This window comes from Bos javanicus, chromosome 4 (assembly GCF_032452875.1).
Source record: "Bos javanicus breed banteng chromosome 4, ARS-OSU_banteng_1.0, whole genome shotgun sequence".
Classification (NCBI taxonomy): Eukaryota; Metazoa; Chordata; class Mammalia; order Artiodactyla; family Bovidae; genus Bos; species Bos javanicus.
Genome location: NC_083871.1, coordinates 85814365 through 85836934, shown reverse-complemented (window position 1 = coordinate 85836934; position 22570 = coordinate 85814365).

The following is a 22570-nucleotide window of genomic DNA, read 5'->3' as shown; positions in this document are numbered from 1 at the left end:
CCTGTTTGGGCTGTGGTTCACTTCCTACCTCGCTCCTACTTGAACTGTATGTTCGCAGTCATGCCCTGAGCATCGCTGACGTTTTCTTCATTAACCACTTGAGCAATTTTTGAACCCTCGTGTCTAGTCATTAATCGTTTATTAGAACTTGGAATAATTTCTCCTGCTTTAATTTTTTTTTTTTAGATTTTTTTGATGTGGATGATTTTAAAAGTCTTTTCTGAATGTGTTACAATATTGCTTCTGTTTTATGTCCTGTATTTTGGTTGCAGGGCATATGGGATTTTAGCTCCCTGACCAGGTATCGAACCCACACCCCCTGCATCGAAAGGTGAAGTTTTAACCACTCAACTGCAAAGGAAGTCCCTCTCCTGCTATACTTTAAGATAATTTTGCCTCATCAGAACTGAATAAATCAAATACTGAGCCAGCTATTAAGCCTGATAGGTTGGGACCTTGCAATGATTCAGCAACAAGCTAAGCAATCAGATGTAGCCTCTCTTCCACTCCTCAGGGATTTCATTCTGCTCCAACCCAGAATATCTCTACCATACTCTCAGAATGTATTCTTCTCCTTATTCTTAAAAGAAGGTTTAACAAGATAGGTCTATAAATAATGGTCTTTGATTGATCTAGTAAAGAAATACAGACAGCATCTGTTACTTACTGAGGCAGGAGAAAGTTTACCCCTGTTGTAGAATTCATTGTTTAAATGCTTGTCAAAGGGCAGGGTCTGGTAACTCGAACAGTTAAATGGGAGAAAAAATAGATGCATAGAATTAAAAATTAAGCCTTGGGCTATTACCTTTTATATATTATGGATGAGGTGTGTGAGAATTTAACTGCTCTTGTGTTGTTAAGTTCTCCATACATGCATAGCTTAAAAATCTATTTCCCTCTGGAAAGCTGTCCTCTGACAAAATTGGAGACGAAAATTGCTGTGATGAAGGTATAATGTGCTATTATTCTGCTGAGGTTCAATATGAATCAATCTGACAATCAGATGTCTAATGATGGTTCCTAATTCCCTTCTAATCTTTCCTCATTTTCTGTGGAATTCATCTTCTTATTTTTCTCTTGCCAAGTTTGAGACCAATTCAGTTCAGTTTAGTGAAACCCATTGAACATCTGCTATGTAGAATAAGTTGGGCTGGACACTGTGAAGATCAGAATATATATATATATATATATATATATATATATATATATATATATATATATATATGTTATAATCCCTGCCTCAAGGAACTCACAGTGTAATTGAGAGATCAAGCAAATGGACATGGACTTGTTAACTGGTGCCTGGTAGTTTCTGGCAACTGAAGGTACTCATTAATCTGTGAATTGGATTTAAAACCCTGAAAAAGAGTGTAAGGCTAGATGCAATGTGTGTGGTACAGATATAGGATTTCAGAAATAGCAAGACATCAAAGTAGGCTGAAGTTTTGGTGCATCATGGAAAAATTGTATTTGTGGTGAAGCAAGTTTTAATGAGAAGGATATTTCAGGTCAGGGCCATTATGAAAATCAAAGAGATGGGTGTCAGCATCGTGTGTGTCTCCTGCAGAGAGAAGCCCTTTATGATTAGAGAAGATGGAAACATAGATGTAGGTTGGGTCAGATAATGGAGGGCCTTATATGAATTTTGGACTTAATTCTGAGGCTTCTGAGGGCATTGGAGAACCCCACAAGTATTTTTATCAGCAGAGCCCTATTTTTGAAATTTACATTTGTGTAACATGCAGGACAGTCTGAAAGAAAAATATCTGAAGGCTAGGAGACCTGAGTGTAGGACAATAGAAACTGGGTAATGATAAGTTGAAGTATTATGTTTGCAACATGGTTGAGAAAAGAAAAGCCAATTACGGAAAGTAAAAAATCATGAATCTCACAAATTGTGAAGAACAAACAAATTTTGACTTCCTGATTTGGAACTCAAAATTTAGGACAATAGAGTCCCAGATACAGAAGAGGAGAAGAAAAGGCGGAACTGTGGTAAAGATTTTGTTTTTGATTCAAGTTTGAGATTGTCATGACCAAGTCAGGTTCTTAAAGGACAAGATGTTTAATAGTGATGAGCTTAGAGCCTTGAAAACAATGGGATTGTCTTCTGTTAACTCAGCAGTGCCTCTGTTTCTTCCTTCTCCTATCTTTCATAGGAAAGAAATATGGTGCTCATTCCTCAAAATTTCCTTCTTATGTGGCTTCAGGGTAGCTTATTCCAATAAGAGCCATTTTTATGATGTTCAGAAGGCCCCGTCTTCATTTGTTCCTGAGGCAGCTGTAATCTGACTTCTTACTGAGAGCCTCATGGTAATTGAGCAATCGTTTCTAGACTTCTGGGCACCTTCTGGACTTTTGCTTCCTTCAGCCCTTAAGTTGGGCATGCTTCTAATTCCCTGTATTAAATATCTTTCTACTCAAAATTTCTAGACTGGAGTCCTCTTTCCTCATGGATTCTGACACAAAAGCACATTCCCTGTGAAGACATGATGAGCGATGACAGAGACTGAGTGATAATTTTGTGCGTGTGTGTTGGAGAAGTACAACTAGTGAAAGACGCAGAGAAGAAATGGCATGAAAATTACGAAAAAACTGAGCACGTCATGAAAGAGAGGCTACTTAAGGGAGGTTTTTGAGGAGAAACATTTTTTTTAAAATTCAGTTAAAGGGACAAAATAAAGAATCTGTAGAGACATGGATGAACCTAGAATCTATCATATGGTGTGAAGTAAGTCAGAAGGAGAAAAACAAATATTATATATTAACTCATATATATGGAATCTAAAAACATGATGCAGATGAACCTGTTTGCAGGGGAGGAATAGAGAAGCAGACGTAGAGATGGATGTGTGGGTATTGGTAAGGAAAGGAAAATGGGATGAATTGGGAGATTGGGACTGAAATATATACACACCATGTATAAAGCAGATAGTAGAAACCTCTTGCATATCGCAGGGAGCTCAGCTCATTGCTCTGTGGTGACCTAGAGGGGTGAGATGGGGAAGGATGGAGGGAGGTCCCAGAGGGAGGGGATATATGTATACATATGGCTGATTCACTTCACTGTACAGCAGAAACTAACACAACATTATAAAGCAACTATACCCCCCAACATTTGTTAAAGTTAAAAAATTAAAGAGGACTGCTTGCTGAGAAAATGGTGTCATATTCGTCAAGGTGAAGGACAACTTGCAGGAATTTAGTTCCCATGTATTGTTATTCACACACATTGAATTACAGGGTCAGTTAGAATGATATCACCAAAATAGCATCCATAATGTTTGGTGGGATGATCAGATGATCAAGCTCCCTGGAACTTGATTACCACAGAGGAGACAAAGTCTTGAAAGCCCTGAATTAATAAATGGAATGTCTAGTATTGCCCGGCCACATAAAAGCAAACTGCTTCTCTGGTCTTTACTAATTGGTCTAGAGGAAAAGCATTTGCCACATTTTATAGTGGCATGCTATTAATCACATTTTGACCAACAGTGCAAGAGGCAACACTACCTGATTATTTTTATGAGAGTCCATGTAAGTGTACAAGATCCATGTGTCTTTGGCACAAACCATGTAGGTGAATTAAATGGATTGGGTGGAAATCTCCACCACTTACTTTTCAAATTTGATACTGGCACCTGTTTCTGACATATTCCTGGTGATTTTTGAAGGGAGGGGGCTATTCCAATCACTTTCATTTGATCCTTCCTGCTTTATAGTCCTTACTCCATAGATCAAACAGCTGAAGTGGATATATTTTCTGTTGTTGAAGCATGATTTATATTCAGAAACTGCACAGATGAGTTCACACCCATGAGGTCTAATTTTTGCATTCTTTCTCTGTATTATAATAAAGGCTTTCTGGCTTCTCAGCTCCATTTAGTGTAGGTCGTTGATCAGAAAACGAAGATCATGGCATCAGGTCCCACCACTTCATGGGAAACAGATGGGGAAACAGTGGAAACAGTGTCAGACTTTATTTTTTTGGGCTCCAAAATCACTGCAGATGGTGACTGCAGCCATGAAATTAAAAGACGTTTACTCCTTGGAAGAACAGTTATGACCAATCTAGATAGCATATTCAAAAGCAGAGACATTACTTTGCCAACTAAGATCTGTCTAGTCAAGGCTATGGTTTTTCCTCTGGTCATGTATAGATATGAGAGTTGGACTGTGAAGAAGGCTGAGCGCTGAAGAATTGATGCTTTTGAACTGTGGTGTTGGAGAAGACTCTTGAGAGTCCCTTGGACTGCAAGGAGATCCAACCAATCCATTCTGAAGGAGATCAGCCCTGGGATTTCTTTGGAAGGAATGATGCTAAAGCTGAAACTCCAGTACTTTGGCCACCTCATGCGAAGAGTTGACTCATTGGAAAAGACTCTGTTGCTGGGAGGGATTGGGGGCAGGAGGAGAAGGGGACGACAGAGGATGAGATGGCTGGATGGCATCACTGACTCGATGGACGTGAGTCTGAGTGAACTCTGGGAGTTGGTGATGGACAGGGAAGCCTGGCGTGCTGTGATTCATGGGGTCGCAAAGAGTCGGACATGACTGAGCGACTGAACTGAACTGACTTCCTTAAGTCCCTCCCCTGAGTAGGGCCACACTTCCAGAATTAGTGTTAGTTCTGAGCCAGTTCAATAATGTCTGAAGAGTATTCCTCTTTCCCCATGGCACAGTCACAATAGTAAATGACATCAGGTTGCTTTAGGAAACTAAAGGCAGAAGATTTACATGAACTTCTTGTGGTGGTGTGGCAAGGGAGATCCTTAAGGGAATCTGGTTCTCCTTTCATTTATAGGGCACGTTTACAAGCTGGCTCAAGTTTAGAAATTGAGTGACAAGTTGTGACTCTGTGTGATGTCAAAGTCAAGACTCTGTTCACAAGAATTAAAGATTAAAAATGGCTTTCTTATATTATCCAGTGCTCAAATATATTTGTTCTAGGAACACCATAATCAATGAGCCACTCACAAAGATTTTCGTGGATTAAACACTTTTGATTACTGCTCGAATCCTGCTATGTGTTTCATCACTTCCTGCTGTTGCTTAATGTGTGAGTGCAATTCAAAGGGAGCATCTCTCAACATCAACACTGGCTTGAAGCACCCTGAGCTTTTTAGGAGGTCTGTCCTTTTCTTGGTTGTTGTTGATGCTTAGTTGCTTGGTTGTTTTGGGGGACTCTTTGCAACCCCATGGACTGTAACCCACCAGGCTCCTCTGTCCACAGGATTTTCCAGGTAAGAATACTGGAGTGGGTTGCTATTTCCTCCTCCAGGTGATCTTCCTGACCCAGGAATCAAACCTGTGCCTCCTGCATCTCCTGTATTGGCAGGCAGATAGTATATTTCTCAATGCATTGGTAAATGTAATAATTTCTAAACACTCCCTTGGATTAGACTTACTGGTTTGGTGAATGGGACACACATGATAAATTCACTCCAAATTCCTGACTTCCTAAATCTTTGAATGTGTCCTTCTACAATATACCAAAGACATCTGGTATCTCAACTTCATTTAAATTGCATGTATAATACTATACATACCTATAAACACACACACATATATAGATACAGATATAACAACTATTGAAAAGTAAATTGTCAGTGTAACATACAAATCTTAGGTTTGTATCTGAAAAGCGAAGAAGGAAACTGGAAGCTGGAAGTCTTCACCTGCCATTTTAATGCTTTTTTTCTTTAAAACAATAAAAATATCTGAACCAAACAAAGCAAAACATTAACATTTGTTGCATCTCAGTAGTGAGAACACAACTGTTTGTTTATTCTTTCTATTCTTCAGTATTTCCAAAATATTTCATATTAAAAATATCCTAAACTCTCAAACAATCAAAATGAAGCCAATGGTTGAAAGTAAGTATGTTTGTAAGCACAGATCACATTGCAGGTGTTTGGAAAAGTAATTCTCAACATAAAAGCCCTTAAAAAGAATTGATCACCAAAAAATTAACCTCTAAGAAGACAAAGACAGAAGTAGATGAAATTGATGCTCTAATTCAAAATTTTTTATGAAGAGATGATAATTCTGCATGTTTCTTTGAGTAGTTAGATGCGTCAATCTTGCCATTATGATCGTTTTATTCATTCATTCCTGGAGACCAGGCACTTCTCCTAGGAATGCCCTTCTCCTTTATACTAGAGGTTAGGAGAGGAAGAAGCTAATAAAAAAGAAAAATTTAAGTCTGATGCCACAGTTATTGCAATAGCCAAGCAAGAGCACATATATTTTGTTTATACACATTTCATCTCGAAGTGTGGGTTTTATGTGTACGTGGCCTTTAACACTATCATCTGCTTACCACTGACTGCTGTGATGACTGATTCTTTTTAATGATTTTAACAGAGAGAAAGGAGAATAGAAACTGATGCTGAAAACACTAGCTAACCCAACCAGAATTGACAGCACTTCCCTGAGATTTTCTGTGTCTTTAATTCAATAAAATAGCTTGGACTGAGAATTCTCAAAGAGGAGTAAGAGCAAGCTTCTAATAACCACTTATAAAAGTGAAATAGAAGAATAGCTGAATCAGGAGTATGAAGCTACACTGAGACACTTGGGGAGAAACGTGTACTTTGGAGTAAAATGTGCTGAGCTCATGCAATATATGAACAATTTGAAAGAGGAACATTTAGGGTCACCTGAATAAATGTATTCCCTCCTCAAACAAACCATTGACCTCTATCCAGCTATTTCTATTCACACACCACTAGCAGAGGGAGTAGATAGGATTATCCCAAAACCTTGTCATTTAAAAGGACTTTTCACATCTTTTATTTAACCCTCTCATCACTATGGGACATGAGCAGAACTTCATTTCAGAGATGGAGACACTGAGGAACAAGACTGAATACATATTCCCAGTCTCACAGCCAGGTGATGGTAGAGACCAGGCTTCTGGGATTTTGCTTTACATCTCACTGACTCCTCATTCTCCTTTACTCTCTCTGTGTTCTCTTGGTCTTGACTTTCCAGTTTTAGGGAGATTGATAATGTTTATAGCAACTTCTTTTGGAAATCCTTTATGAAACACACAGTGTATTGACTCTAAGGGATAGTGTTTCATCACCAGGAATACTGATTCAGGTAGGTAGTACTTTGACCAAAATAGTTGAAGGCGGAAGATGTTACCCACACATAGATGCATGCCACAAGGGCTCATTCCTGTGCTGACAAAAAATGCGATCAATACACTTCGGAGAAGGCAATGGCACCCCACTCCAGTACTTTTGCCTGGAGAATCCCATGGACAGAAGAGCCTGGTGGGCTGTAGTCCATGGGGTCGCTAGAGTCGGACACGACTGAGTGACTTCACTTTCACTTTTCACTTTCATGCATTGGAGAAGGAAATGGCAACCCACTCCAGTGTTCTTGCCTGGAGAATCCCAGGGACGGGGGAGCCTGGTGGCCTGCCATCTATGGGGTCGCAGAGTCGGACACGACTGATGCGACTTAGCAGCAGAAGCAGCAGCAGCAGCAAATACACTTAGCATATTTGACTTTTTTTTTCTCTTAGGAGTAAAGCAGTAGAGGGGAAGCTTATTACACACAGTTATTACACAATGGCTGTAATACTGTAATATTACAGTATGAATAATTAATACTGTAATACAACTGAGGCGACTTAGCAGCAGCAGCAGTTACACAGCATATTCTGTCCTCTATGCTGAGTCATTAGTCATCTATTGCTTTTAACATGCTAAGCCTAAAACTTAATGGCTTATTTACCAAAGGGGAAAGAAGCGTAGTGATAAATTAGGAGTTTGGGATAACATACACACACTAATATATATAAAACAGACAATCAGCAAAGACCTACTGTATAGCACAAGGAACTATATTCAATATTTTGTAATAACCTATAAGGATAAAGGGCTTCCCAGGTGGTGCTAGTGGTAAAGAACCCACCTGCCAAAGCAGGAGATGCAAGAGATGTGGGTTCCATCCCTGGGTTGGGAAGATTCCCTGGAGGAAGGCATGGCAACCCACTCCAGTATTCTTGCCTGGAGAATCCCATGAACAGAGAAGCCTGGAAGGCTACAGTCTATGGAGTCACAAAGAGTCAGACACGACTAAAGATACTTCGCATGCCCACAAAAGGAAAAAGAACATGAAAAAATATATAATTCTATATCCATGTCTATAGACATATATCTGAGTCACTTTGCTATACACCTGAAACTAACACCAGATTGTAAACCAACTATATCTCAATTTAATAAAAGATACTTAATGACTTAAAACAGCAAATACTTATTATCTCATAATTTCTGAGAGCTGCTCGATTGGATGGCTCTAGCTCAGGTTTTCACATGAAGACATTGGATGAGGCAACCGTTATCTGGAGGTTCGCCTGGGAACAAAGGATCCAGTTCCAAGCTGGTTCACTTAAATGGCTGGCAAGTTGAGATGAGCTGTCCACCGGAGCCCTCAGGTCTTCTGTGTGTCAGTCACCTCGGAGCACACACACCTCAGATCAAGTGATCCGAGAGAGAGAAAGTGAGAAGGAGCAAGAATGCTCACCCAAAATGGAAGCTGCCATCTTTTTATAAGCTGATCTTGAAATCATAGCCCATCACTTTGCCAGATCCAATAAATTAGAAGTTACATGCTGCTCACACACAGGGGAGGGAAATTCAGCTCTACTTCTTGGAAGGGGGAGTATCAAAGAGTTCTTGGACATATCCTTAGAACCACAACAATGCCTCGCTCAAATTAGCTTTGCAGGAGAAAGCACATAAAGTAGACAGATTCTTTTTCAGGTGGTTCACATATTTCTGAGGCTGCTAAGTCGCTTTAGTCATGTCTGACTCTTTGTGACCGCATGGACTGTAGCTCACCAGGCTTCTCTGTCCATGGGATTCTCCAGGCAAGAATACCAGAATGGGTTGCCATTTCCTCCTCCAGGGGATCTTCCCGACTCAGGGATTGAAACTGTGTCTTTCGCAGCTCTTGCATTGCAGGCAGATTCTTTATCCCTGAGTCACCGGGGAAACTCGTGGTATTTGTCATCCTTTACTAAACAGTTTCTTCTATATTCTTTGCTGTCCCAACTTCTTCATTTGCCTTGAAATGTTGGAGGGTCCCTGGCTGCTCAGAGCTCTTCTTTATGCACACACTCACCTTCCCAACACCCTCTCGCACCATCTCAAACTCCACCCCTATTTCTCACAATTCTTATGTTTCTGTCTCCAGCCTTGATCTCTCTTTGTAGTTCTGGTTTTGTACATCCACTTCTCCTTGACATTTCCGGAAGGATCACAAGAATTTAAAATGTACCACGGCTCACAGAACTCTTGCTTCCAGAGTATTCTCCCAGCCTCCCCGTTTTCAGTAAATCCACCCAGTTGTTTAAGCTCTTCCCCACCTCCTGTCTAATCCCTCAGCAAGTTCTGTTGGCACTTTGCTCAGTGTCTTTCCTGGGTCTACCACTGTCTCCATCTCTACTGTTCTCACTCTAGTCCAAGTCAGCTCTCCTCTCACCTGGACCATGGCAATTGCCTCCTAAGAGGTTTCCCTGTTTCTTCTTTGGTCCTTGTAAGTATTCTCCATAGCCCAGCCATGATGGCACTTTGAAAATAAATTCAGTTTTTATCACACCTGCATTTAAAACACATAATGACTTTCTATACTTAGAAAGCCACTTAGAATAATAAACCCAAACTCTTTGCTCTGACTTAGAATTTTGTACACTTTCTTGTCCCTGCTCACTGACCAGTGACACTGATCGTCACTGTACACGGTACTTAGGTATGTCAGCATACACTGTGTGGGCACTTGTATCTGTGTGTATGTGTGTTTGTGTGCATGTTGTGTGGGTGTGTATAATGTATGTGTGTCTCAATGTGTTGTTAGTATGTGTCTGGAAATGTGTCTGAGTGTATGCATGTGTGTGTGTGTGTGTGCCTTCTCATGTGTATCTGGTGTGACTGGTATATACAGGGCCATCTTGATCGACCCTGTAGATTAGGCAGAATAGACTGCTCCCTTGAGAAAACTCAGGGACCACAGATATCTTCTCTCTCAATATTAATATTTCTCTAGAGATGCATTAAGTTTAAGTGGTTTCTTTTCAATTGCAAATCTCCTGGGGGTTGCATCCATCATCTGTATCTTTTTGTGAGTTGTGATAATTAGATTATATTCCTCCCAGCACTTGGTGAAGACAGCCAGAGATAAGACCGAGTGTAGGGAGCTCAGAAAATGAGACCCACGGCCCCTTGGGTGGTAGGGTAGCAGCTTGCTGACTCAGGTGCCACTTCCTGAATGATCTCCCTGGATCACAAAGATTCCTTCTCATCTTCGGGACTGGGCAACACTGGGGAATGAGAGACAGCACAGAGAAGAAGTGTAAGGGGAAAAAAGAAACATGAAAAAGTCCGTTTTCCCCAAGTATATATGAGTGCCATCCATGCCTGGTATGACTTTCTGCTTCAGAGATTTCTGGGTGCTCTTCAGAGTAAAGTCATTCCTCCTTTTATTCAGAGCAGTGTAAGGGCATGCTTTTTCCCATGAGACACAGTAATTCCTTGGGGAGCACAAACAGAGGACAGCAATGTAGCACATTCAGCAACTATTCCGTGTCTGTTACAACACGACTACAAGAGTACCACCATTAGAGAGGTGCCCCACAGGAAGCCACCTCCTCCCATCCTCCCTTGCAGTGTCTTGTCCTTCTCCTGCACTCTGATTCCATGCCACTCTTTCTTCACTCTCCATATTTCTCTTCCCTTCCCTGAAACTTCAACCTTTATTTTTCTATCTACTAGATCTTTCTTACCAATATTGGAACATGTCATCTTATATCCCATTAAGTTGAGAAAATGAAAACACACACACACACACACACACACACACACACCTTTCCCTTTTATCCCATTTCTTCTCAGAAATCTCTTCATCTTTGAGCTGTGCTTTGGAGGGAAGGAGTTCCAGAATGTTTTCTCCAGTTCAAGTGTCTAATACAGTGTAGCTTTTGTTTTCCTCATGTCACATCATGGGCTTTGGTTTAATTGAATAATGCCCACTCCGGTGCCACATCGTCCAAACACCTGCACTTCATACCTTACTAGGCATGTTAGCAGTGTTCAGTGAGTTGCCCCTTCTCTTTGTCTTGAAATCCTCCACACTCACCCTGCTTCCTCTTGTTCACTGATTATTTTTTCTCAGACTACTTTCTAGCTCTTCCTAGATCATTGCAGGGATCCTTCTCTTATGTTACACTCTGTTGCATACTCTTGAATTTAAATACCTCTTCTGTGATGCTGATTCCTTGGTGAATAAGTGCAATGAATCCTCTTTTGTGCTGTAACTTCCCTCCTGTATCTGACTGCTTACTTAAAGATCAAAGAGAGAGATCCCTAGAGTTGTTCAGTTCAGTTCAGTTCAGTCCTCAGCTCAGTCGTGTTCGACTCTGCAACCCCATGGACTGCAGCACGCCAGGCCTCCCTGTCCATTACCAACTCCTGGAGTTCACTCAAACTCATGTCCATTGAGTCAGTGATGCCATCTAACCATCTCATCCTCTGTCATCCCCTTCTCCTCCCGCCTTCAATCTTTCCCAGCATCAGGGTCTTTTCCAATGAGTCAGTTCTTCGCATCAGGTGGCCATAGTATTGGAGTTTCAGCTTCAGCATCTGTCCTTCCAATGAATATTCGAGACTGATTTCATTTAGAATGGACAGGTTGGATCTCTTTGCAGTCCAAGGGACTTTCAAGAGTCTTCTCCAACACCACAGTTCAAAAGCATCAATTCTGCGCTCAGCTTTCTTTATAGTCCAACTCTCACGTCCAAACATGACTACTGGAAAAACCATAGCTTTGACTAGATGGACCTTAGAGTTATTAGGTATTCAGGATTCAGAGTCCGAGTCAAAAAGCTGTGTGACTTTATGTAAGTTTGCAAAAATTCTGCTTTTTTGTCTATAAATTAGAAGAAAGTACTAGTATGTATTTTGAGAACTGGAATGTTAGTCCTGTCATAGTAAACAAAGATGTCAGTCACCAGCAATTGCAGCCATGATGGATGGTGAGCTGGTGAGCCGTGAGGGAACTCAGGAGGGAAGGAACACCTTCCCTAGATGGCTAGAACATCTAGCAGCCATCAGACTGTAGCAACTTCCCACCATGAGCCCTGAGGAAATTCAGGATGTGAAAACACAGGATACTGGCCCCAAATAGCTGAGGTGCATATCAAAGAAATGATTTCAGTGAACCCAGACTCTTGAGTCAGAAAGACTCAAGTTCTATGTAACTTCTCATGCATAGAACACTAAATTTCTTAACTTGGGTTATCTGGTTTTCTTTACTTAACAATGATTTTGATGTTCAGACTTCCTGCCCTTTGTTGCAAACCTTGTATATAACCTGGATCCTCTCTTCACCTCATCAGAAAGTTCTCTCAGGATTACTTGAGATGCTGTTTCCCAGGCTTGAAGTCCTAAAAATTCTCATCAAATAAAGCATAACTCTCAACTTTTGGGTTGTGAATATGTTTTAATTCCACAGCTTCGTAGGGTTTTTCTGATGACAGTTAAATGAATACATTTAAAACACTTAAAAATTGTGCCTAACATATAGTAAACATTTAATAAATATTTATCAATTCTCCTTCTTATTATTTATCCCCTTTCCTTACATGTTCAAAGCAACACTTCTGATTGTCTCAGCAAATGACATTTCCACTCAGCTATTGAAATCAGAAATTGGTAGTTTTCTTAGAATTTTCTCATGCTGACACTCATCACTACCAAGTCTCCTTGACTTTAACTCCAGACTATTTCTTAAGTCATCCAGTTCTCTCAGACACCACTCTACATCAGCCACACCTCATCTCTCACTTCAGTTACTGAAATGGGTTCCTAATTAGACTTCCTGCCTCCTTTGCTGCCTGCTTCTCTGACTGATTCTTCAGCACACAGCAACTAGAGTGATCTTTAAAAAGCACAAACTGGTTCCTGTCACTCCTCTGCTCAAAACTCTTCATGATTTCCCAGTGGACTGAGGACAAAGTCCAAGATCCTTAAGTGGAAGGGCCTATAAATTTAGACACCTTCTGCCATGTCTACTTCCAAGCTGTGTTCAATCCCCCATCACACACTGTGGCTCATCCACACAGCCATTCTAACAGGTTTTCAAACGTTTTAAGGGCTTTTCTACCTGTGAATTTCAATTTTGCTTCTAGGGGCTGCCTGGAATGTTTTTATCCCCCTTTTTGAGATAATTCCCACTTCCCTATTTTGAGCCCCAGTAAATGTCATTTCCTCAAAAAGAACTTTTCTGGACCTTGAATCTTAACAATTTGAAATTATATATTATCCGTGTATTGATTTGCGTAGTGATAGTCTTTTCAACGGGATGAAAATACTATGATGATGGAAATCATTTGTCTTGTCCCTTGTTTTATTTCAAGCATTGAGCAGGGTAATGCTTAATCAACATTTATTGAATTAATGAAGTGAAGGAAAGAATTGTGGTTGGTGCAAGTCCTTAGTCATTTCATTGATGGAAACATAGTAGTACAGGTATGATAAGCAAGTCACAAGATGTGCCTAGATTTATTGCCTTTAAATGATGAAATTCAGAATTGTGTATTACATGCAGATTTGATACTATTTAGTTTTACAATTAACATAAGGAGAGACTGTGGTCGAGGGGGAAGTGCATGGGTTTTGTAGCAGATTCAGGTTTAATAACATCTTAATCATTTGCTGGTGGTGTGACCCAGGTAAAGTCCATTTCCTAGCCTGGAAAATGGTTTTTCTAACTCCAGAGTTGTTGCAGAGACTTGAGATGGATGGCTCAAGTTGATTGCTTTATAAATAAATATTACTTGTCATTTTTACTGGAAGACCTTTGTGTTAGTACTTAAATACAAAAGGGAAAGACATAGGAACCAAAAATGATAAACTGTTGACTTCTTTAAAATATCCAGAAAAAGTTGGCCTCCAACTTTTAGATCCTATAAAGGCCTGAAATAAGACATAGTAGAAGGGAAAAATAAAAACCCATGAACTTTACTGAAATCAAATAGATTGATTCTTAAAATTCCAAAGACAAAGGTATATGTGCTTCCTAGGCCTGGAATGTTCTGTGTGTGTCTGGTTCTTCCCTCTGCATGTCCCACATGCTTTTTCCTAGAGGCCTTTTCTTTAACACCATGTTAAGTCTCCCTCAACTTCTCCCCACCGTACCATTTCATGGCTGATATGAACATTTTATGGGCTCCCCAGGTGGCACTGGCGGTAAAGAACCCACCTGCCAATACAGGAGACGCAGGTTTGATCCTCTGGTTTGGGAAGATCCCCTGGGGAGGAAATGGCAACCCACTCCAGTATTCTTGCCTAGAGAAATCTGTAGACAGAGGAGCCTGATGGGCTATGGTCCATAGGATCACAAAGTATTAGACATTCAGCTTCCCTGATAGCTCAGTTGGTAAAGAATTTGCCTGCAATGCTGGAGACCTGAGTTCAATTCCTGGGTTGGGAAGATCCCCTGGAGAAGGAAATGGCAACCCACTCCAGTATTATTGCCTGGAGAAGTCCATGGACAGAGGAGCCTGGTGGGCTACAGTCCATGGGGTCTCATGTACTGGGGCATGACTGAGTGACTTTGGGAACTTTTTGTAGGCACTTGAAAAACAGTAAAGGCAGGGAGAGATGTGCTCTGAACTGATCTCATCTGCTTAAAGATAGAGCTCCAAAAGCAACTCCTTTGTCATCAATTCACCCCAGGCATTTTGTCAACCAAGGTGGACTGACTGTTGCTATAGGAGAGAAGACTTGCAGTTAACACCATACCCAGACACACTTCGTCATAAACAATTATACTTTCTATCTGTTCTTCTAAGGGCCCAATTACCTTTTCTAAAAATCATTCACTCTCCCCTAAGAGATCCCGGGGCTTCCCTGGTGGCTCAGGGGTAAAGAATCTGCCTGCAATGCAGAAGCCCTAGGAGACACAGATCGATCCCTGGATCAGGAAGATCCCCTGGAAAAGGACATGGCAACCCACTCCAGTATTTTTGCCTGGAGAATCCCATGGACAGAGGAGACTGGCATGCTTCAGTCCATGGGGTCGCAAAGATTGGACATGACTTAGTGACTGAACAAAAAAATAAAAACAACATACAGGTTAATAAACTTCTTTATTTTTCTTTGATTGTTTTTCTCTTGTTAATCTGTGTTTTGTATCAAAGGATCTGAGCCAAGAATTCACAAGGGTAGAGGGAAAATGATTTTTCCTCCCTTACAATGCCAACAAGGGTAGGATCTTGTTACTGATTTATCCCAGGTACTAATACACTGCATGGAACATAAGATGTGCTCACAAAGAAAAGGAATGAATAGAATGGCTACCTGTACAGCCTGAGAGCCATTATGCCCTTCTGCAGAACTATTTTTGTTATAGCTGGAGTTTAATGCAAGATTCATCCCTTAAAAAAAAAATCCACTTCCTTTTTAGAAAAACCTCTTGAAATTTACACAGTTTTAAGCTGCATTATACTATCAATTAAAGGAGCTGAAAACAACTTTCTTGAGTTGCATCTTCACTGTTTAATATTCAGGATGCATCTAATGTGCCCTTTGAGTAAGGGGACTTTGCTTCCATCCTCTGGGGTGTCCCCAGTTCTCCACAATAGTGTTATATACAGTGATTAACATGGACTGGAGAATGTGGGCATGTGTATACCTCTGTGAATCTTATAAATTATAAAGTCCAAACAAAGTGGTTTAGTCACTTGAAAAGTAGGGAGAATAGGGCAGAAGTTCAGAGATACATTTTGTAAGTGAGGATTTGAAGTTGTTAGTGTTCTTTTTAACTTCATGGTAATAGAATACAGGGATAGCTTGGTTTTCACAATTTTAATATCAGATAAAATTACTTTAAAATTGAAAACAAATTTAGCCAAGAAATGAATTAAAAATTTTGGAAACCTATCTATTGCTTTACTTCAAACTATCCTAAAAGAGACAGATTCTCAACACATTTGCAAGTTAAAAAGCAATGAGTTTCCCCTTTACATGTGTATACTAAAAATTGTTGCTGTTTTATTTTCCCCCTGTTCCAGCTAACCTGCAGTTTCAGGCATTCTAAGCTTTGAAGTTTGGAAAAGAGACAATGTTGTCTAGTAATCCTAAGAATGCTAACCGTGATGGTTCTTTTCAAGAAGATTTGTTTAAAAAGCCTAGACATTACCACATTATAATTTCTACAATCAACAAAGATTTAAAAAAAATGCCCGAAGATATGACTACTGGCAAGAAAAACTTTCCTTTCACATTTCATTAAAACATATCAGGCGATAAAATGAATGGAACTCTACATTCTGCCTCTGTGTGTGTGTTCAGTTCAGTCTCTCTGTTGTGTCCATCTCTTTGCGACCCCATGAACGGCAGCACGCCAAGCTTCCCTGTCCATCACCAACTCCCGAAGTCCACCCAAACCCATGTCCATTGAGTCGGTGATGCCATCCAACCATCTTATCCTCTGTCATCCCCTTCTCCTCCCGCCTTCAATCTTTCCCAGCATCAAGGTCTTTTCAAATGAGTCAGCTCTTCGTATCAGGTGACCAAAGTACTGGAGTTTCAGCTTCAACATCAGTCCTTCCAATGAACACCCAGGACTGATCTCCTTTAGGATGGACTGGTTGGATCTCCTTGCAGTCCAGGGGACTCTCAAGAGTCTTCTCCAACACCACAGTTCAAAAGTATCAACTCTTCTGCACTTAGCTTTCTTTATAGTCCAACTCTCACATCCATACATGCCTACTGGAAAAACCATAGCCTTGACTAGATGGACCTTTGTTGACAAAGTAATGTCTCTGCTTTTTAGTATGCTGTCCAGGTTGGTCATAACTTTCCTTCCAAGGAGTAAGTGTCTTTTAATTTCATGGCTGCAATCACCATCTGCAGTGATTTTGGAGCCCCCCAAAATAAAGTCAGCCACTGTTTCCTCTCTTTCCCCATCTATTTGCCATGAAGTGATCGGACCATAGGCCATGATCTTAGTTTTCTGAATGTTGAGCTTTAAGTCAACTTTTTCACTCTCCTCTTTCACTTTCATCAAGAGGCTCTTTAGTTCTTCACTTTCTGCCATAAGGGTTAGTGTATGTGTGTGTATTTTCAGTCTTCTCCCTGCCACATTTTGTCTCCTGAGTTTTATCTGAGACGCAAAAGATTTCATAAGGAAACCACTGCATAAATTCTATAGTAATCTGTGATTAAAAATAGAAATGTATATACAAGAAATGTCCTAAAAACTTATGTTTTCATAGTAATATTTTATATTGCTTTACATGTTTCTATTATGATAAATGCACTGGATGCTTAAGGGAACTTGTTCGACTTTCTCTTTGTTGTTGTTTAGTTGCTAAGTCGTGTCTGACCCTTTGCGACCCCATGGAGTATAGCCTGCCAGGCTTCTCTGTCCTGGGATTTCCCGACAAGAATACTGGAGTCAGTTGCTATGTCTTTCTCGGGGGGAACTTCCCAAACCAGAGAGCAAATCCACATCTGCTGGCCCTTTGACTTTCTCTTATATTGTGAAAAACTGTTGAGGCTGTGTTCTGAAAGTATTTTGGTCATTAAAGATATTTTACTCCATTATGAGAAGGAATAGAGAAGGGAAATAACAGCTAATTAAAAATGAACGATAGTCATGCTAAAGTTCATTTGTGTTTAAATGTTGACTATGTTCAGGGATTATTATAGAAACACATTTAGTCAGAATCAGAGATACTTAGACACCAAAAACTGAAGCATTTGTAATCTCACTCTTTTGTCTTACTGCCTTAACATTATTGTCCTAAATTGAGTTTATTATAATCATTTTACTGTTCATTCTAAATTTCTGTTGAGACACTTATTACAACTTGAGGCTATAGATAGTGAGTGAAATACCTTGCATTAATTTCAGATAATCATACAAAATTGATCCTCTATATCTCATAGTAAACAGTTGCAGTGTAATTGAACTAAATTCCCAGAATCTTTGCCAATGACCTGAATTCTAGGTAAGGTAGTAAAAGGAATTGACGTGATTTTGAATTCTTCGGCTTCTTCAAATTTTGTATCTTTCAAACCCCATATAGTTTCAGGTTCCTCCAGTCACTCATAGCCCCATTTCTTTCTTAGTCTCTCATTAGTTGGCTCCTGCACACTTGGATGAATAAATGCATTTTGTTTCAGATGCTAGCAGAGCTGTCTGATATTATATATGTCTCCTGTTCAAAATATAGCTTGATTTTTATATCATACTTTATCTACTGTGTATTCCTACATGGGAAAAAGACAGAAATGAAAATTTCTCTCCTTCTGTAAGACAATTTGGAGAAGTTTTACTATTTCATTGAAGCAAATTTTTGTAATTTATCATGTTAGGATTTGAAAACAACAGCCATATATAATATTATTTTTTCTATACATTTCTTTTTAATCATATTGCACTTTAATTTTTCATATAAAGGAAGTTTTGGACACAATATCAATAGTTTAAAGAAATAACACATTCACCTTTTGAGAAACAGGGAAGGAAAGATTGAGGTGGAAGGTAAAGAGATTATTAATAGGCCACTGTTATTTTGGAACATAAAACACGCAAACGATGAAACTCAAAGAAGTTTTATGACAAGCAGTTATATCCCAAGTACCATTTTAAAAGGTACATTAAATTTTCTACAGTTCCATATAAATCAAATGCCCATGTTTACACCTTTATTGAAGCTTTCTATTTTATTTGGAGAAAATAAAAGCTATCAACTACCTGCAGAAAAATGTTGGACTTCTTTATGAGGATGGAAAAATCCAAGAATATTTTAATTGTATTATATTTACTTGGAATACTGAATTATGCCATCTCTTTGCCTATCTGAGTGAATCTTTCAGTGCCTTATTTTGCATGTGGAACTAAATGCCAATAGGCATTTCATTATCATCCTCCAGAGGTTTTGCCTGCAGGAATTTGAAGAAGCTGCAAAAGATAATGAAGGGTGGGAATTGTGGGTTTGACCTTAATTCCAAAACGTTGCTGTTGTGTTATTATAAGCCTCTAGGATGTGGACTATGGGCCAATTAGTTGCTGTACATGTGACTACAGCCCTGATCAGCAACCTTGAGAATGTTGGCAGGCCTTGTTCAAAAAGGGGGACGAGTGAGAGATGATGCACGCTCCAACACATAATTCTCTCTGTTCCTGGAAAATTAACTCAGTGTGTTTGCTGTGCTGATATGGCCTTGTTAGAAAATCTTTGTCAACTAGGACAGTACTGTATTTCCCAGCTAGGTTCCATCTTTATTTTAATTTGCCAATAGTCAATCAGGAATAGTAATTCATAGCACATTTTGCAAGATAAGAAAAAAAATTTAGATCAAAGAAAGTGGAAGGAAACATTGATCCTCTTTGATAATGAAATTGCAGCCATTAGAGCAGGGATATAATTAGGCTTCCTCCTACCCCCCATTTTTAAAATAAACTCTGTTTTACTTGGAGAGAAGAGATAGCTGCCTCAATATTTCTATAAAATAGATCTCCATGGTTTAATTAAAAATTATACATCATTTAATAGTTTTCTTCACATCTTTTGAAACTATGGAAGGAAGAGCAGAGTGTATACTTGGAAAAGACTGTATTTTTACAATGCTTAAATCATAAAGGTGAAGTTTTGCCTCCTTTTCTGTTTGCTTTGCCTTGTCTTGCTTTCCATTCTTCAGAAATACACACGTGCTCTTTTTCTGCTCCTCAATTCCTCCATAGAAAGAGGACCATGGCCTACAGAACAAGGATTTTAATAATGTGATGTGAAGATTTTAGAAAATACTTCAAAGAACACTATCTGATGTAAACTCTGTTGGAGAGATATTGTCAGGAGGTTAAGTAGGAAAATGACTGTCAATGTGGCAGGAAGGAGAATACTTATTTGGTTTGGATTCCTAATCATTATTTCTCCAGGATCTATCACAATGTGTAGTCCATCCTGTGTACCCAATGACCTGAGTGATAAACAGAATGAATAGTACTTACATAGTGGATTTTCATAGAAAACAGAGAAAAGAAAGTGATTAGGGGAAGAGGGAGAATAATCTAGTTAAAGAATGATTAGTGCTGGAAGAGAAAGAAGGGAAAAGATATGGCAGGCAGTAAAGATCATAGGATTAGAATGTACAGTATGGATCTAATATTTTCACTAAAGGTATTTCACTATATATATATATATAAAATATTATAAAGTAAAGTGAAAGTCACTCAGTTGTGCCCTACTCTTTGTGATCCCATGGACTGTAGACTGCCAGGCTTTTCTGTCCATGGGATTCTCCAGGCAAGAATACTGGAGTGGGTAGTCAATCCTTTCTTCAGGGAATCTTCCTGACCCAGGGGTTGAACCTGGGTCTTCTCCTCCTCTCTCTCTCTCTCTCTCTATATATATATATGTATAAATGGCTTACATATATATCTTATATATTGGAAGGATGGATGCTGAAGCTGAAACTCCAATACTTTGGCCACCTGATGAGAAGAACTGACTCCTTGGAAAAGACCCTGATGCTGAGAAAGATTAAAGGCAGGAGGAGAAGGGGATGACAGAGGATGAGATGGTTGGATGGCATCACTGACTTGATGGACATGATTTTGAGCAAGCTCCAGGACTTGGTGAAGGACAGGGAAGCCTGGTGTGCTGTAGGCAATGGTGTTGTAAAGAATCAGACACGACTGAGCGACTGAACTGAACCAAACCGATATATCTTATAGGGCTTCTAAGGCGGTGCAGTGATAAAGAATCCACTTGCCAATGTAGGAGACGCAAAAAGATGTGGGTTCAGTTCCTGGATTGGGAAGATCCTCTGGAGTAGGAGGGGTCTTCCCTGATAACTCAGTTGGTGAATAATCTGTCTGCAATGCAGGAGACCCTGGTTCGATTCCTGGTCCTGGATGATCAACTGGAGGAGGGATAGGCTACTCGCTCCAGTATTCTTGCCTGGAGAATCCCAATGGACAGAGGAGCCTGGCAGGGGGCAGTCTGTGGGGTTGTAAAGAATTAGACACAACATATATTTTATAATTGTCTTAAGCAAATCTGGTATTCAAAAGTCAAAATTCCTTTTAAGTATAAACTTACTTTTTGGAGACTGTTTTACCACCCTAAACACAGCCACCTCCAGTGGATAATTTAAACTCTTATTTTTTTTAAAAAAATTATAGTGTGCCTACATGATTGTGTTGACAGTTCTGATGAAGTTTACACAGTGCTGACCAACAACCATTCTTGAACACATGAGTTAATCAAACAAACACTTTAATAACATGCTAGGGAAGAGGAGTTGCCTTTCTTGTAAAACTCAAGAGGCATCAATCAAGACCTTTTTTATTTTTTTAAGCAATGTGGTTGACTGACATTGGTATAATTCCCTGGAGGCTGTTTCCAGGCCAACTCTGTAACTGAGTTGAAGGAATAGGGAGGCATGTTAAATCTTTTTAATGCAAGATTAGCATCTCAATAAATCAAAGAGTGTAAAGGAAAATAATAAGAGAAAAATGGAGATTATCTATCAAGAGAATCACTAGTTGCTCTCTGGGTACTCGATGATTTACTCTTTGTCCTTCTAATAATCTCTTAACATTTTTTTGCTTTTGGTCCCCTATTGAACAGAAACCATCGGTATATGTGTATTTTTAAAGGGAGAATTAAAGGTGGGAAGATTTGGGAGAATGACATTGAAACAGGTAAAATATCATGTAAGAAACGAGTTGCCAGTCCAGGTTCGATACACGATACTGGATGCTTGGGGCTAGTGCACTGGGACGACCCAGAGGGATGGTATGGGGAGGGAGGAGGGAGGAGGGTTCAGGATGGGGAACACATGTATACCTGTGGCGGATTCATTTTGATATTTGGCAAAACTAATACAATTATGTAAAGTTTAAAAATAAAATAAAATTAAAAAAAAAATAAAGGGAGAATTAAAAAATCTGTATGTATATATAGAAATATAAATACACAAACACATGCACATATAACTATACAAATAAATCACCTCTTTCCATAGATAGAAAAGAGTCTGACTAAGAATCTTCATGGTCTAGTGGCTAAGATCCTAGGCTCCCAATGCAGGGGCTTGGGGTTTGATGTTCCACCAGGGAACTAGATCCCACCTACTGAAACTAACAGTTTGTATGCCGCAAATTAAGATTCCCCATGCCAGAATGAAGTCAGAGATCCCTGGTACCATAACTGAGAGCTGGGACAGCCAAATAAATAAAATAAATATTTGGGGAAAAAAATCTAACTGCGTTTTGACCAAAGTTATTACCCCAGAGCTTCTCTTTGCTTAACTCAGGCAGTGATGATCAAGAAGTACATAAAGTTCAGGCATCAGTCTTCTCTCTGGTCCACACTCTCTAAGAGGCAAGTGGCATTTAGGGTACAGACTAATAACTGTGGGTCACACACTGAAGAAAGCATTCTACTTGAAAATATCCTATACAAAAAAATCAACTGATTTCAACCCTACTTTTTTCTTAATAACTAGTAAAACCAAGCAATATACTTACATTA